Source organism: Macrobrachium nipponense, chromosome 45 (assembly GCF_015104395.2).
Source record: "Macrobrachium nipponense isolate FS-2020 chromosome 45, ASM1510439v2, whole genome shotgun sequence".
Classification (NCBI taxonomy): domain Eukaryota; kingdom Metazoa; phylum Arthropoda; class Malacostraca; order Decapoda; family Palaemonidae; genus Macrobrachium; species Macrobrachium nipponense.
In genome coordinates, this window is record NC_061105.1 from 1,775,758 (window position 1) to 1,793,068 (window position 17,311).

General features: G+C 45.7%; 1 long non-coding RNA gene across 1 annotated transcript in view; it reads right to left on the minus strand.

Moving 5' to 3' along the window:
* The window catches only part of LOC135214081 (uncharacterized), a 41,961-nt gene that overhangs the window by 5,249 nt on the left and 19,401 nt on the right, over positions 1 to 17,311 (minus strand). Inside the window, exon 3 of the long non-coding RNA XR_010314254.1 lies at positions 13,534 to 13,734. This is a non-coding gene — a long non-coding RNA (uncharacterized LOC135214081). The remainder of the gene's footprint in view (positions 1 to 13,533; positions 13,735 to 17,311) is intronic.

Consider the following 17,311-nt stretch of genomic DNA (forward strand, 5'->3'; position numbering starts at 1 on the left):
CGGGATCTGAGATCCCTACTAGCACGCCTGCTGCCTCTGTAGTCTCCAAAGGTTTAAGGGGCATAGAGGCAGAAAGACCCTTCAGAGGACGGCGTCTAAGAAGACGTCGTCTTCCTCAACCTCTCGTAAGTCTCCGGCTCACCATCCCGGAGCAGAGAAAGCAAAGTCCTCTTCTTCTTCGCATTCAAAAGGGTCGAGAGGTAATCCTCTAAGGAGAAGGTCCCGTGCTCCCGCCGAGCCAGTACCTTCTCTCGCTGCCGGAACTCCTCCGGTGACCCCTGCTGGGGCCAGTTCAGCTGGTCCCTTCGATCCTGCTGCATTTACGGGGGTGTGTGTGTGTGTGTGTGTGTGTGTGTGTGTGTGTGTGTGTGTGTGTGTGTGTGTGTGTGTGTGTGTGTGTCATGCAACAGGTAGGAGACTTGGTTGGTTCTATGAGTACGAGATTCGAGCAGATGTTCGCTCAAATCTCCACCTCGCTGAATCAGTCGGGACAGTCGATTCAGAATCTTTCTGAAAGGCTGTCCGACCAGGAGAACCGGCTGGCAGGTCTGAACCAGGCACCTCATGCATCCCCCTGTAGTAGGAGCTGGACTTGCCCAGTTGCCGGACTACAATCCCTTCCTTCCTTCCTTCTATGAAAACAATCCTTGGAGGGTAGCAACCTATGCGCCCTACAAGGAAGGTATGATCTCCATCCTGGACTATGGAACTCGAAGGATCGAGGACTTCGAGTTCCATCCAGCCGGCCTACAGCCTCCTTTCATGGGTTATGCCAGGCTTACGGAGATGGCCTTGAATAGAGAAGATAAAATTCCCAAGGAGACAGTATTGTACAGCCGCAACCAGGCTCAGAGGGAATGGGTACATTGCCTGGAGGAATGGGATTGTACCAATACCAGACTCCAGGCATTTAAGAGTCCCTTCACTATCTTTGCCACATAGGAGGAGACACCGCTTCCCCCTTTACGTCTAAGATAGCTTGAGATTACCCTGCAGGCTGTCATGAAGATGAACCCCCCTTCCTCAGCTCAGGGAATCAGACCCTACGTCTCCGCTCTTCCCTGCATTTGGTGATCTCTGGGAGAACCTACCGGCCACTTTTACGGTAGGTAAACTCAAACCGGACTGTGCCATGGAACAGTTCGGCGAGAGGTTACCCAGGTTGCCAGATAACCTCATACAAGCCGAGTTCTAGGCGAGAACTAGGCTAGGCAGGACATTGAATACTCTAGTTATGACGGAAGTGGCTGCTCTGACTTATGGTACGGAGCCTTTGTTTAAGCTCCTAGCCAAGTCTCAGACGCAAACTGTACAAGCTGATCTGTACGAGTTTGCGTTGGCAGAAGGAAACTGTCGGAAGCATGTCCTTCTGAAGCAACGATTTGCCACGAGCCGAATAAGTTGCTTTCCTCTAACATCTGGGGGGCGGACCTCTTCCCGGAATCGATGGTAAATGAGGTTCAGCACGAGGCAACGAGGCTTAACCAAAGCCTCAGAGCTCGCTGGGGTCTCTCCAATAAGAGAAACCCGAGAACCCTTCCTCTTCTACCCAAAGAAGCTGAAGAAAACGAAGAGGTTTCACCCACCCTACCAGAAGCAACAACAGCAGCAATTCGTACAAGCTGTCCCGGTTTCTCAACCAGGACAACCGGCAACTACAAACGGGGCAGAATCAGCCCCATCCTCCTGTTGTCACCACAGAGCCAGCCCTCGGGGACCTCTTTACACTGTTTCCCCGGCTTTCAACCAGGTGTTTGAAAGCCAAGCCTTTCAAACCTTCAATAGGTTCGCAAGGGGAAGCAGGGCTAGAGGTGCCTTTCGGCAGAGGGGTGCAGGAAGGAGCTACCAACAGAGGCAAAGCACTTCCGTGGAGGACAAGGAGCACGTCCCGCACAACAGCAGTGAGGGGACCTCCCAGGTAGAGGGGAGGCTGTTCCTCTTCCGCCAGGGTGGTGGGGGTTCAGCAATTGGGCACAGAGCATTGTGTCCAAAGGGCTGGGATGGGAGTTGGGTCAAAGGTCCCCCTCCACCCAAATCATTCCTTCAGATACCAACAAAGGAATTGGCAGATTTATGCATAAGAGCCCCTTCAAAAGAGGTAGTGTCAAGAGTCAAGCATTTAAAGTTTCAAGGACGCTTATTCAGCGTGCCAAAAAGAAAGGCTCATCAAAAAGAAAGAATAATATTAGACTTGTCCCGGCTAAACTTATTCATTCGTTGCGACAAGTTCAAAATGCTGACCATCTCGCAGGTACGGACCTTACTTCCCCGTGGGGCCGTCACAACCTCTATCTATATTACAGACGCATACTATCATATTCCCAATCGCGAGAGACTTTCGCCCATACCTAGGCTTCAAGCTGGAGACCAGGCATTCTCTTTTAAAAGTGATGCCCTTCGGGCTGAACATAGCCCAGGGTGTTCACGAAAATGGCGGAAGTAGTAGTTCAACAACTGAGATCACAAGGATAATGGTAGTAGCGTACCTCGACGATTGGCTAATTTGGGCGTTAACCGTCGAGAAATGCCTCAGCCACAAACCAAGGTAATTCATTCCTGGAACATCTAGGGTTCCAAATAAACAGGACAAAGTCCAGACTCACACTGGAGTCTCGTTTTCAATGGCTCGGCATTCAATGGGATTTGACCTCCCACAATCTGTCAATTCCTGCGGTCAAAACGAAGGAAATAGCCAAGTTAGTAAGGCAATTCCTCAAGAACAAACGAGCATCAAGGAGAAACCAGGAAAGGATCCTAGGTTCACTCCAGTTTGCATCAGTAACGGATGTTCTGTTAAAAGCAAGGCTGAAAGACATAAATCGAGTTTGGCGCTCAAGGGCAAATGTCAAATCTCGAGACAAGTTGTCAGTAATCCCGCAAGTTCTTCGCAATCATCTCCGTCCATGGGCGGAGTCAAAGAATCTGTCCAAGTCAGTTCCTCTTCAACATCCTCCCCCGTCGTTGACTATCCACACGGACGCCTTGCTAAGCGGGTGGGGAGGATATTCTCAGTTCAAGAAAGTTCAAGGAACCTGGTCACCTCAGTTCCGCCAGCTTCACATAAATGTGTTGGAAGCTATGGCAGTATTCCTCACTCTGAAGAGGCTTCTTCCACCAAAGAACTCGCATATAAAAAACTGGTCTTGGACAGTGCAGTAGTAGTACATTGCATTTCAACAGGGGAGGATCCAAATCAAAAACAAAAACATGTGAACCATGTCATGATAGCCATTTTCTCTCTAGCAAACAAGTACAAATGGCATCTATCCTCCACCCACTTGGCGGGAGTAAGGAACGTGATAACAGACGCCCTGTCCTGATCAGTTCCTCTAGAATCAGAGTGGTCCCTGGACAACAAGTCATTCCAGTGGGATGTCGGAGTGTTCCGGGGCTTTCAGGTGGATCTTTTCGCATCTCAAGCAAACCACAAGCTCCCTTGCTATGTGGCCCCCAACCTGGACCCTCTCGCATATGCCATAGACGCCATGTCCATAGATTGGAATCAGTGGAAGAAGATATACATCTTTCCTCCAGTGAATCTTCTATTGAAAGTACTGACAACTCAGGACTTTCAAGGGACAAGTAGCTCTGTAGCCCCGACTGGCCCAAGAGCAACTGGTACCCTCTGCTTCTGGAATTGGGTCTTCGACCTCGACGGATTCCCAATCCCAACTATCTCAGTCAGTACAAATGAGGACTGTGTTTGCCTTCCTCAGGAATTCTCAAAACCCTAACTTTATGGACTTCATGAAGTTTGCGGCTAAAAAAGATGCAGATATCGATCCTCAGAATATTCGTTTTCTTAGAATCAGAATAAGAGGGAATCAACTTTGAGACAGTATGATGCTGCTGTTAAGAAGTTAGCATCTTTCCTGAAGGAGACAAACACCACAACCATGACAGTCAATTCAGCTATATCCTTCTTCAGGTCTTTATTTGAAAAAGGATTAGCAGCTAGCACTATTACCACTAATAAATCAGCTTTAAAGAAAATCTTTCAGTTGGGTTTTCAAATAGACTTAACAGACTCTTACTTTACGTCTATTCCTAAAGCTTGTGCTAGGCTCAGACCTTCTGAAAGACCTAGCTCAGTATCGTGGTTTTTGAATGATGTCCTCAAACTGGCCTCAGACACTGACAACACTTCTTGCTCATTCATAATGTTACTAAGAAAGACGCTATTCTTACTGAGTCTGGCCTCAGGAGCTAGAATATCAGAACTGTCGGCTCTTTCCAGAGATGCGGGACGTATAGAATTCCTCCCTTCAGGAGAGGTTCTACTTTCCCCAGATCGTAGTTTTCTGGCTAAAAATGAGGATCCTTTGATGAGGTGGGCCCCTTGGAAAGTCATCCCTCTTCCTCAAGACCCATCTCTTTGTCCAGTGATGACCTTACGAGCCTTTCTGTCTAGGACATCCTCTAGAACCTCAGGCCCCCTCTTCATGAGGGAAAAAGGTGGCACTATATCAATAAAGGGTATTTGGCAGCAGATCCTTTACTTTATTAAGCAAGCAAACCCTGAATCATTCCCAAAAGCCCATGCCATCAGGGCAGAAGCCACCTCTATTAATTACTGCCAGCATATGAGCTTTGACGATTTAAAAAAGTATACTGGCTGGAAATCGCTGACAGTTTTCATGCGTCATTATCTAAAGTCCTTGGAATCTTTAAAATTTCCGGCAGTGGCAGCGGGGAACATAATTTCCCCTGACATTGCACAGTAGTTTGTAGTGAAGATCCAGATCTCCTTTCTACCTGCCCTCAACTAATATCTCACCTAACCTACCGTTATGCTATATGGTCCCTTTAGCCTTGTTAGCTGCTTAAGATAATGCTTATAGTGGTGTGTCCCTTATTTTTTTGCTAGGGGCACCCACAACTTTATTGTAAAAATCATGATTCTGATTGGTGTTGCTCCCCTTATTTTTATGCTAGGGTAGCACACCGCCATTTGTTAGTATACCATTTATTAATAATAACTATAACTTTAGTGAGTAATCTTCTCTATGTGCATTGTAACTCACTAATATAGTTTAAGTTATCATAACTAGTATAAGTTTAATTTTAAGGTTAACTATATGTCTGATTTATTTACTTTAAGTTAACTTTATCTGTATGATAACTTGTAAGTTCTCAATAACATTATATTTATTTGTTTTACTTCTTAGTTTTATTGAGACCTTCCACTTTCATTTTACAATCTTGTGCTATTTCTCTGGTACTATTTCACGTAGCGACACGAACTGAGCCCAGAAAAGGGATTTTGACGAAGGACAAATCTATTTCTGGGCGAGGGTTCGTGTCGCCCAGTGAAATCCCCCCCTATGTCCTACCCTGCAGCCCAAGATTGGCATATAACGACAAGGATGACCACCAGAGGCGCAGCAGTCGGCGTGGTGCGTAGCGTAGTAGTAGTAGTGGCTGTCTCCGACTGTGGAGCGGCTCTTTCAGGAGGGGGATTTTGGTGTGGGAGAATTCTAAATGGCAAGAGGTTCGTGGTATTGGTCTCATTCGCCCCAGAACCATACCGACGCCCTCTTTTATTTAGGGTGAGCGAGTCAGTTATACTGACATCCTCCTGAATTTATTTTTCTCTGGTATATGTTAGTATCATTTACCTAGAAATAATGAACTTTAGGATTATTTCACTGGGCGACCCGAACCCTCGCCCAGAAATAGATTTTTCCTTTGTCAAAATCCCTTTTTGAAAGCCAGAGAGGGACCAATACCTCTAACGTCATGTGCTCTAGCCTGCACAGACGTGGTGGTGGAATCATCAAGATTCAAGTATGCCTGTCTGATGGCTTCCCGTATCCAAACAGAGATATAGTATTCTTAGACACCTCTTTCTTTGTAAGGTCTGCGACAGCCTGGTCTAAGGTGCCCGGATAGGGCACAACAAAAGCTCTTGAGCATCACCACCCACAAAGTCAGTCAGTGATGGAATGGAAAACGAAGTGAACCTATCATCATGCAGCGAGGGATTTTGGGTCTTGGCCATGAATTCCGGGACAAATTCGAAGGACACCGACTTCCAACCCCTGGTGTGCTTCACCTCATAACTCAGACCGTGGAGCTCTCCTACCCTCTTGGAAGATAACAAAGCCAAAAGGAAAACTGTCTTGAGCGTCAGGTTCCTGTCAGATGAGCGACGCAAGGGCTCATATGGACTCGTAGTTAAGCTCTTAAGCACCAAGGAAACATCCCATGTTGGAGGCTTGAGCTCTCTAGGAGAACTTGACTGCTCAAACCCCTTAACTAGTAGGGAAAGTTCCCAGGAAGAGGGGATGTCGATACCCTTAAGGCGTAACACCAAACTCAGTGCCGCCCTATAGCCTCTAATAGCAGAACCGGACAAACATTTCTCGTCTCTGAGGAAGGTTAAAAAGTCTGCTATTTGCTGAATAGAGGTCGCGAGTGGAGAAAAACCCTGTTTACGACACCCATCACAGTAGATCGCCCATTTGACTTGGTAAACTGCGGAGTTTGACTTCCTAAGACTGCTGGACATGTGCCCAGCTGTTCTCTGAGAAAAGCCTCTCGCTTGGAGAAGATACTTGATAGCCTCCAACCGTGAAGAGACAGGGATTCTACTGACTAGTGGAACCTTTCCACATGGGGCTGACACAGAAGATGCCGTCAAGGTGGAATCTCACACGGAACCTCTGACAACAACGACAGCAGATCTGGAAACCATTCCGCCTAAGGCCACAGAGGGGCTACCAAAGTCATCCTAGACCCTGTGAACTCATCAGCCTGTTCAGAACCTTACGGATCAAACAAAACAGGGGGAATGCATACACCTCCAGGTTGTCCCAGGGATGTTGGAATGCATCTTCTGCCAATGGTAGGGGGTCTGGAACCACTGAGCAGAACACCTCCAGCTTCCTGTTGTAGCATGTCGCGAAAAGGTCCAGCATGGGTCTCCCCCCAAATCTGGAAAAGCTTGTTTGCCACCACTTGATGAAGGGACCACTCTGTGCCTAGGATGTGATCCCAGCGACTGAGTTTGTCTGCGACCACGTTTCATTTCCCTGGGATATACCTGGCTGAGAGCTCTACCGAATTGCTGATTGCCCACTAGTGAAGCTCGATGGTCAAGGCAGGAAGTTGCTGAGAAACCAGGCCTCCCTGTTTGTTCACATAGGCTACCACCGTGGTGTTGTCCAACATGAGAATGACAGAATGACCCTCTACCTTCCCCCGAAACTCCTTCGACCCAGAAGCCGCCTTCAACTCCAAGACGTTGATATGTTGCTGCTTGTCCTCCAACCCCAAATGCCTGAAGCGATGAGGCCGCCTAAGTGCGCGTCCCAACCTGCGAGGGAGGCGTCCAAGAACAGAAGGAAGTCCGTTGGGAGAGAACGCAGAGGGACACCCTTCAACAGACTCTGGTCATCCAACCACCAACGAAGGTCTTCTCTCACTTCCCGAGACAGAGGAACCATTGACAGGGGAAAGTCCCCTGCCGGAGACCAAAATTCTCCCAGTCTCCATTGCAGAGACCGAAGATGAAGACGCCCATGAGGGACCAGCTTCTCCAGGGAAGATAACACTCCCAGAAGAACCTGCCACTGATGAGCTGACTGATGTGACTTTGACAGGAAGTTGCGCGCTACAGCCCGCAAACTTCTCCAATCTCTGATCCGATGGGAAAACTTTTGCCACTGCCGTATCAATGACATGACCAGGTAGAGAATCCTTTCAGTGGGTACGAGGTTTGACTTTTCCTGGTTGACTAATATGCCCAGGTCCAGACAGAACTGAAGTAGACGATCCCTGTCCTGCAGCAGCTTCTCCCTGGAAACTGCCAAGACTAACCAATCGTTGAGGTACCTCAGCAAATGGATCCCCTGAGCATGGGCCCAACTTAACACGAGAGAGAAGACCCTTGTGAACACTTGAGGGGCTGTCATCAGCCCAAAGCACAAAACTTTGAACTTGAAGATCTTGTCCGCAAGAGAGCAGCGAAGGAACTTCCTGGACGTGGGATGAACAGGGATTTGGAAGTATGCGTCAGTTAAGTCTATCGACAGCATGAAGTTGCCTTCCCTCACGGCTGCCAACACCTAGCGCAGGGTCTCCATCTTGAACCCTGTCTTCTTGATGAAGCGATTCAAGGTGGATAAGTTGATCATAGGCCTCCATCCTCCCGACGCCTTGGGCACCAAGATTGACTGTAAAACCCCGGGGACAGACACACTACTTCCTCTATCGCATCCTTCTCCAGCATTTTCTGCACTTCCTCCTGAAGAGCCAAGAACTTTAGAGAATCTGGAGGATATGTCTTCCTGAGCTGCGGCTTGTCCGACAGAGGAGGGGAGAAGTTGAATGGTAGCAGGTATCCCACCCGAAGGACATCTACCACCCACTTCTCCACCCCATAACTCTGCCACTTGGCCCAATGGCTGGCCAGGCAACCCCCAACCCATGGCGCAGGAGAAGGAGAGGAGCCTAACCTACCGACGGCCCCCTTGACCTCTGCCCGTTGGGCCCCTTCTTGGATTAAAGGAACGAGAGCGAAAGGGGCGTTGATCTTGAGACTTAGGCAGTGTCGAACTGGAAGGCCCTGCCGTACTCAAGGTCCTTGATGGCCTACCAGGCAACGATCTCCTCAACTGCTACTGGACCGGGGGGGGAGGAGGAGGAGCCAGACGTCTCCGAGGGCGAGACTCTGACTTAGACACGGCCTGGTGCACCAGTCGATCCTTGGTGTCAGCCCGGCGCCGGTCTATCGCATTTTCGAGCTCTGTCCGAGGAAACAAAAATTGGGACTCCAACAGATCTCCGTTCCTCAATGCCAGCAAAGACTCGGTGTCGAGCGATCTCTCCATCCCAGGCAAAGCCGCGTCACTCCTAATCAGAAGAAGATTAGCCCATAAATTGGCACTGAGGTCAGCCAAATATGAAAACGCCTTGCCCCCGGACTGCAATAGACTGGCAAGCAAGGCGGCACTCACCAACCCTTCAGGGGACCTGTCAGAAGCTATCTTGGCAATAACCAAAGACCAGAGGTCCAGCCAAGAAATAGTCTGCAACATGGAGGCTGCCGTAGATTCCAGAGCTGTGGCATCAGGCGAATGACGTCTGGGTTAAGGTGGCATGACAACAAAAATGCAGAGCTAGTAGCATAGTACTTCCTATGCCTCGGGAGAGGCGGGGGTAGTAGTTTGGTAGAGCCCGTAGAGCGAAGTGAACCGTCCTGGTCAGAAACAGAGGCGTTAACCTTCTGCAAGACCGACTGAACGTGCCCTGACAAAGGAAGCTGAAGAGATGATTTGGGGTCCTGAGTAGCTCCCACCAAGGCTTCCAAGCAAGAAGGAATGTAAGACGACCGAGCCTGAGTCCTACTTTCCAAACTGTTAAACCCACGAATGAGATCAACAACTTCCGAAAAGGAAGCCAGAAACTCCTGCGTGTCTCCCTCCTCCTGGCACTGGAGACGGATGACGAGAAGGGTGTGTAGGCTCTTCTAATGCGCCTTCTTCACCAAAATTAACAGAAGGGTTAGCAGCCAAAAAGTCCGAAACCCCTACTAACCTGTCTGGGCTGGGTCCAAGCGTCGGCCTCCAAGATGGACCCACTGTAACACTAGGCACATCACTTACCTCAACAGATGACTTCACATGTTCATGAATGGTCATGGGCATGGTGGCCATACGTACGTGAGATGGGGGGGAAACTCGAACACTCGAGATAGACGGAGAATCCCTTAGAGTCGAACTCTTGGAAGCACCAGTGAGAGAGGCAGGCAAACACTTCAGCTGCACCAAATCCGTGCTCACTACCTTCGACCTCTTGACAGGCACCTTCAGATCTTTATGGCGACGAATAGGCCTTGGAGAATAAGGAGCACTAACATCACGTGCACAGGCAGGGGAGGTTGTAACACACTCGCGATGTGCAAGGACGGAGGGGGTGGGGGGTGCATGTTCAAGATACGAGGCAGAAGACGAAGCAACACCTGCAGAACGCACACCACTAACACTGCCCGACCACAGCACTCTCGGGAACACGTCCGCGTTGTTCCTTCCTTAAAGACGAAGGAAGGGCAAAGTTCTTAGCCTTCCAACGCTTGATATGCCGACGAGGTGTAGAGGGGGAAGAGGGAGAGGAAGACAGCACTAGTTTCTTATGCACACTCTTCTCGAAGGCGGGGGACGAAGCAACACGTTTCCTACTATGTAGTCCTCCCAACCGATAAGGCAGCCAACTTCACATCCAATAAAGAGTCCAACCTCTGAAGTACTGCCTGGCATATGACCTCGGACTGATGTGCCAGAGAAGGCTCCAAAGACAAGGAAGGGAGATGTTGCGAACTGGGGGGCAGTGATGACATCACAGCTAAGCAAGGCGGATCAGAGGAGACGACTGGGAGAGACGTCAACGATGAGAGTGACGTCACAGCTTCACCTCGGTGCGAGGGGGAAAGAGACGCCACTGGCGGAGGAATACACAAAGATGGACCCCGTGACGTCATCAACGGGGCTGACGCCGCAGCGTCACTCCAACTCGAAGCAGCGGCAGACACTGGCGGAGCAATACAAGATGGCCGACTACTGCTACCCACAAAGACAAGGCCGGGAGGAGGGGGGATGCCCTGGCAAGACTGGGAAGGGGGGGGTGCGAGCCTCCACAAAATACGCTAGCAACCCCTCCAAAAAGGTGTTACCCCCTAGCCCAAGAGCCTTCCAAATCGCTGCCATTTTGGACGCCTCCAACACTGGTAGAGAAGAGAATGATGAAAAAACCTCACCCTTCTCGGGAACCAAAAAAGCTCCTGAGGAAGTTGGGGCTACATTACAAATACGTATTACCCTGGCAACCTCCTGATACTTCCACCGACAAATCAATGGAAGAAAAGGAAGGAGATGCTGGGACAACGCTACTATGGGGGTTGACTACTGCGGAAGACGAAACATCGGGAATAGGAGCAAAGCCTTCCCAAGAAGGAAGAGTCGAGACTCTCCGATGTTCCCTCTTGCCATAAAACTTCCTCCACTGCTCCTTAGGCCATGCCCAGCATTCCGTGCAAGGATTCGTAATAGTACAAAAATTCGAATGACACCTATTGCATGTGATGTGAGGGTCGGTCTCTGCCGAAGCCAAAAAACGAGAACAAGGAAAACCAGGAACTCCGGGGCACATACGCTGACGCTGAGAAGGAGCAGAAGAAGCCATAATACCAGGTAAAAACACACACACACACACACACACTAAAAGAAACAAAACGGGCAATGAACTGGGAAAAGGCCCGGAGAGGTAAACACAACTCTTGCCCAGGCGGTCAAAGAAAAGACTGGTGTAGATGCGTGGTCCTTGACTACTCTTCACCTGATCTACGCATGTGTTGCCAGATATTACAAGATTCCTTGCTTTCATCTGCTTTTTAACCGGATCCAGCTAGGCGCTAGATATTTATCCTATTGTTAAGAACCGAAGGTTTGTTCGTGTATGAACAAAGCATAATGCAATAAAAGCTTGATATATACACACTAGAAGCAAATCTGCATCTTTTCTTTCTTTGAGTAATTAAAGAATATTACAGCGGTACCAGCGGTACCTCGTTTGTCGAACGTTTCATATGTCGAACTTTCCGTTTTTCGAACAAAATTTCCGAGAAAATTTTGTATCGTTTGTCGAACAAATGCTCGAACTACGAAGTGACTGATTATCTAGTTTATACTTGTATTCGACGACCTACCAGGGCTTACAAGTTAAACTGTATTAATTTATTTTTTCATTTACAATATACAGTTTAATGATAACAATATTCGACAAATACATTAAAGTATAAAGCATTTAATATAAAATTTAGCTTTCAATAATAACATTTAGCATAAAAGATGTATCAAAATCGTACGTAACGCCGGTGATATCCACCCCGCCCAGCTGACTCGAGACTGAACGAGGGTAGAGAAGGAGAAGAGTGTTAAAATATTATAGTATGTATGTAAAAGCAATAGCAATTCACATAAAATGGGAATTTCTCAATAAATTTAACGTAATGATAAAGTATGACAACAATCAAATGCAAAAAATAAAAAAAAGTCTTAATTGAGCTAGTGTTCAGTGTGCCTAGTGAGACTCTAGTTGAACAATATTAACAAAATAGTAAATGAAAGAACAAAGCTTTTCACAATAAAACTTACCACAAATGATTAACAAAATCATTCGTCATTGCGTTGATACACAGCTAACTTGAGGTAGAGGGAGGTAGCATTTATATTTTTCAGGAATAGTGAATGAATGATTTTAAGTTATCGTGCATTGTGGTATTGTTGAAGAGAGAAGAAGAGACAGTAAAATCTTTCCTAAAATATGTACGTAAAAGCAGTACCAATTCAAATAAAAAATGATATTTCCCAATAAAATTAACAATGATAAAACATGAAAAAAAAATGCTTGCTTGAGTCAGTGTCCGGTGCGCTGAGAGAGAGAGAGAGAGAGAGAGAGAGAGAGAGAGAGAGAGAGAGAGAGAGAGAGAGAGAGAGAGAGAGAGAAGAACGGCTCTGCTTCCCAATGACTTATTAGCTGATCTGGGATGATTATTTGCCCATTTCTTTCACTTACACTTGATCTGCCCAAATCACTTTTATTTTTGTTACGGTAAAATACCAATCTAGTGATAATTGTTCTTACGATATTTTTACTACGTACTGTAAAAGTAACTCAGCTCTGTAATAAACAAACTGGCACCGCTTTCAGCTTCTGCAAGCCTTCAATTGTTTGTTTAAGTGGCTTCCTTGTGAAAAGTTATTTTATTTCTCTTTCCTTTTCCTGCAATCTTGACTTATTACTTATTTGTTTGTAAAATCTTCATGTTTGTTTTAAAAGTCTGCCATTTGCCAATAGTAAGTTGATGTATCGTGGCATAATTAATCTTATTTCAATGCACTTACGAAACCAAGTGTAAACACACACTGATTACTCTCTCTCTCTCTCTCTCTCTCTCTCTCTCTCTCTCTCTCTCTTCTTCTCTCTCTCTCTCTCTAAGACACAATGGGACAGACACACTAGCGAATCCTTTAATTATCTTTGTAACCTAATGTGAATAAATTTCCTTTTGCTATCAACCTTTGTCCTCCAATGCAATCATTTGGTTTGCTCAAAATGGGTTCCCTTCTCTCCTCCCTCATCCCCAGCTTTAGCCGGTGCCGGGTTGCCAATTTTTACCAAAACAGTTCGTAAATCGTAAACAGAAAAAACAAAATTTAGAAAATTATACTTCATATAGTGTACTTTTTCATTACTTTACACTCTTGATTTAACTTTTGAACATATATTAATAATAGAAAAAAAATGTGAAAAAGAGGGAACGAATTATCCTGATTCCCTTTATTCTTAAGGGGATACTAGTTTGTTTCATGTTTCGAACAAAAAAATCGTACTTCGCACAGCCTTCTGGGAATGGATTAAGTTCGAAGGACGAGGTACTACTGTACTGTAATTATGGAATAAAAAAAAAAAACTATGATTTTTACTATACTGATTTCTACACTAAAAAGTTATCAGTAACGAAAAAATACTCACTCATCCTCATCTCTCGGTCGCTTACGTGGTTGACCGTATCCACAACCTCCTGATATTGCATTCTGGCTGATGGCAGTCATGGTGTGATAACCATGTTTGCTGAGTGTGGCATTGGGAGGTGGAGGCGTAATATCCTGCTTCTTAGCTATTGAAAAACCACCAAACCCAAATCCTCGGCCCCGGTTGTAACTCATGTTGATTCTGAAAACCAAATAGTATACGACCAATTATTGCATCAGAATAAACTTTGATACTCTACAAACTTCTTTGCAAATGAATCTTAAAGCCTTCCTTTAAAGCATTATAAATAGTATTTCAGAGTAAACATACTTAGAGCCAGTGTTTCAGTTATGGACACTAATTATAATAGGTAATAGCTGGTTTATATGTGATAATCTTGGAAAATGGTAATTTAAAAAACTATGTCAATAACTGATAACCTTGGAAAAAGTGTTAATTTAGAATCAAAGTCAATTTGTTGCATAGAATTCACAGTTTTACAAATGCCTTCACTATAAATGCTACAAAGAAATGAATTGAACAAACTGAACGACAATGACCTTGCCACAGCCTCACTTCAATCCAAAAGGATCAAAGTAGGCCCCATATGCAGACCAACCTTCAAGTGACCCAAATTTCCCTAGGGACTTGTGACAACACTGTATCCCATCCTCCAAGAAGCAAAACAGCTCAGAAGGCAAATTATCCAGTGGGCCAGATAGTCAACAAATACTATCCACAGACAAAAGCCTCTAGAATATAGCTTCCTCCTTCGGGGTCACCTCCCCTCGTACAAGGTGCCACAAAAAAAAAAAAAAAAAAAAAAAAAAAAAAAAAAAAAAAAAAAAAAAATTACTAACAGCGAAGGATCAAAGATCCCACACAAAGACCACCTTAAACATACTGTTACCTTTACCTGTGAGAGAGAGAGAGAGAGAGAGAGAGCGCCTAGTGATAGACTAAAAGTAGGCTAAAAGGCAAAACTGAGTCTACCTATAGTTTGGTTAGGCACTAACCAAGATAAAGAGTTCTCCTTTTGACAAGCCAGGAACACAAAAAGAACTCACTAGACTGAATTGGCTCTAAATGAATTTCCTGTACAAAAACAGGTGAATTTATATGGCCCAAAATATTGCTAATAAGTCAAGACTAAGGCAACTGAGCAAAGACCTAAGCTCTCTTGATGACAAGGAAAAGTTCGTGGACAATACCCAGGTCCTTCCCAAAGGCCATCTGGCTTGCAATCAATCTTGATGACCTTTATAAAAACCAGCCCGTACACCTCACTGTCCAAATCTTGATGTACAGGACCTGTGGGTTCTATTCCATATGCCAAAAACTGAGACACCTCTAAGGACCGTTGAAAACTCCCATGGGACCATTCCACACATAGGTGTACAACCTGTTTGGTTCTAAGACTGATACGGATACACACTCTTCAAGAAAAATCTTGGAAGACTGTGTGAATGCCTCCTACCCTAGCCCCGATGCTTATCCAACCTTTGCATCTTGGACACCTCCAAAAAAGTTGGGGAAAAGGTGAATGGTCCCTGGCACCCTTGCCTTATCTAGTAGACATAAGACCCCCCTCCAGGTGAGCAAGGCCATGGGTGATCATCAACTTGGACTAAACCCACAGGTCATGGAGAGCTTACTTGCTCTAGAAGATGTGGGTGAGGGCTCTCCAAAGTATAGTTAGATACTTTGTCAATAAGTTTGAAAATGAAGGTTTGTATTTGTGCAGAAACAAAAAGTAGTTGTATACATAGGATGAGTTTTTAATGTTACTTTCACAGACTGCTCACTGCAAAAACAATCCTACTGATGTATGCCTCATTGGTAAGCTGCCCCTTCAAAAAGTTCCACAAAATCCAAAACATCTTCAAGTCAAAATAGGTTGAAGGAATACAGTTCCAGTCTGGTAGGGGCCTGGCATCCTAGATTAGGTTAGGAAGCATCTGTATAATTTATTTTTTTAAATCTTCAGCTGAAAACCCTTATGGACACTCAACAGACAAGCAGACTGGAAACCCGAGTGGGCTCCAAAGGGAAATAGAGTGCAGAGCGAGATGTTAAAGGAAAAGGTGTAAAATAAATATGAAGGAAAAGAAAAAAAAAAACTTATACACCTAGGTTCAGGAGGCACCAGCAGAAAGCAGGAATGAATTTCCTCTTTGCTTAGACATTTGGAGATCTGAAGACTCAACAATTGCACTGGTTAAACTATTCTACATTTTAGTTCTAGCCAAAATAAAACTAGCAAATCGAGTACAGTAGTACTGTACTGCAATATTAGCAAAATTATATAAAGAGGTGGGCAGAAGATGTTTGTCATAACCCTTGCTACAGTTTTCCTTCATTTATTTAATATGAAGTTTTTATTGTAAAACTAATATTGTAGTACCTACCTGAACACCTGAATAAGCCCTGGTCACTTACCAGCCCGCCAACCATCATTATTAAAACTTTACCAAATCTTTGGTTAAATAAACGATTCAGTGTTGCCAATCTCCTGGCAAACACCCTCGTTACCTAGTTACCAGCCCCACTGCTGGTAGCCCTGCCTCACGGGCCGGTCACCAACCCTGCCCTCTCACGTCAATCATAACTCAATAACTCTGTATGAGAGGAGAGGAGGGTGGGAATCATTCAGGTGTTCAGGTAGGTACTACAATATTAGTTTTACAATAAAAACTTCATATTGCAATACACCCCCTGAACACCTGAATAAGCCCGATTAACAACATTAATTTGGAGGTGGGGAATCAAATCTGCCCGGCCCTCCACTGTACCAGTTGTCAGTCAATATACTGTAATTGAGTACACAGGTCAGTCTCAAGTTCATTTGTCACTCGTCCAAACTAATCTCCCATTTGTGGCCTTCTAGGCCTCCCATATGTGGAGGGAAAAACTCCCTGCACCTCTACCCTAAGGTCAAAACTCATTGAGTGCGGGAGGGATACAAACCTGTTTCCTCTCAGCTGGCTATGTGCCTCACCTGAGTAGAGGAAAAAACTGAAGACCTCCCATGTGGCTCTTGGCCTCTCCATGTATGGAGGGATCTGAGACCTCCCATGTGGCTCTCCGGCCTCTCATGTATGGAGGGAAACTGAAGACCTCCCATGTGGCCTTAGGCCTCTCATGTACGGAGGAGACAACCATGTCCATCGGTGCCGTCTGCGACGGTGGGTCGTCGATCATAAGTGATGTCCTCTCTTGTAGTGTTATACCTGCCTGTCTGTTCTCTGCCTGGTTGGCACTTGGAAGAATACCCTCAGATAGACCCAGACATGTTCTTTCCTATCTGTCCTAATACTTAAAATCCTCTCGTGATATATCATATCATGAATACCTTATACATATTCCTAATATTCGCTCCCTACTCTAATACTAACTCAGACAGCGAGATTGTTGGGTTTAAAAATAGAATTTAGGCCAAAGGCCGAGTATTGGGACCTATGAGGGTCGTCAGTCAGCGCTGAAGGGAAATTGACAAAGTTTGAAAGGTGTGACAGGAAGAAAAACCTCTCTGTTGCACAATGAGTCCAGTGTTAGGAGAGCGTGGAAAATAGGCTGAGAGAATATGAAATCAGGAAAGTAAGAGAGAGAGAGAGAGAGAGAGAGAGAGAGAGAGAGAGAGAGAGAGAGAGAGAGAGAGAGAGAGAGAGAGAGAGAAATACAATCATCTAGGATAAAGAGAGAGAATATAAATCGTCTAACATCTCCACCTCCGTAAATTGCACCCTCTTCTAAGTTAAAAGGGTATTATCTTAACGAT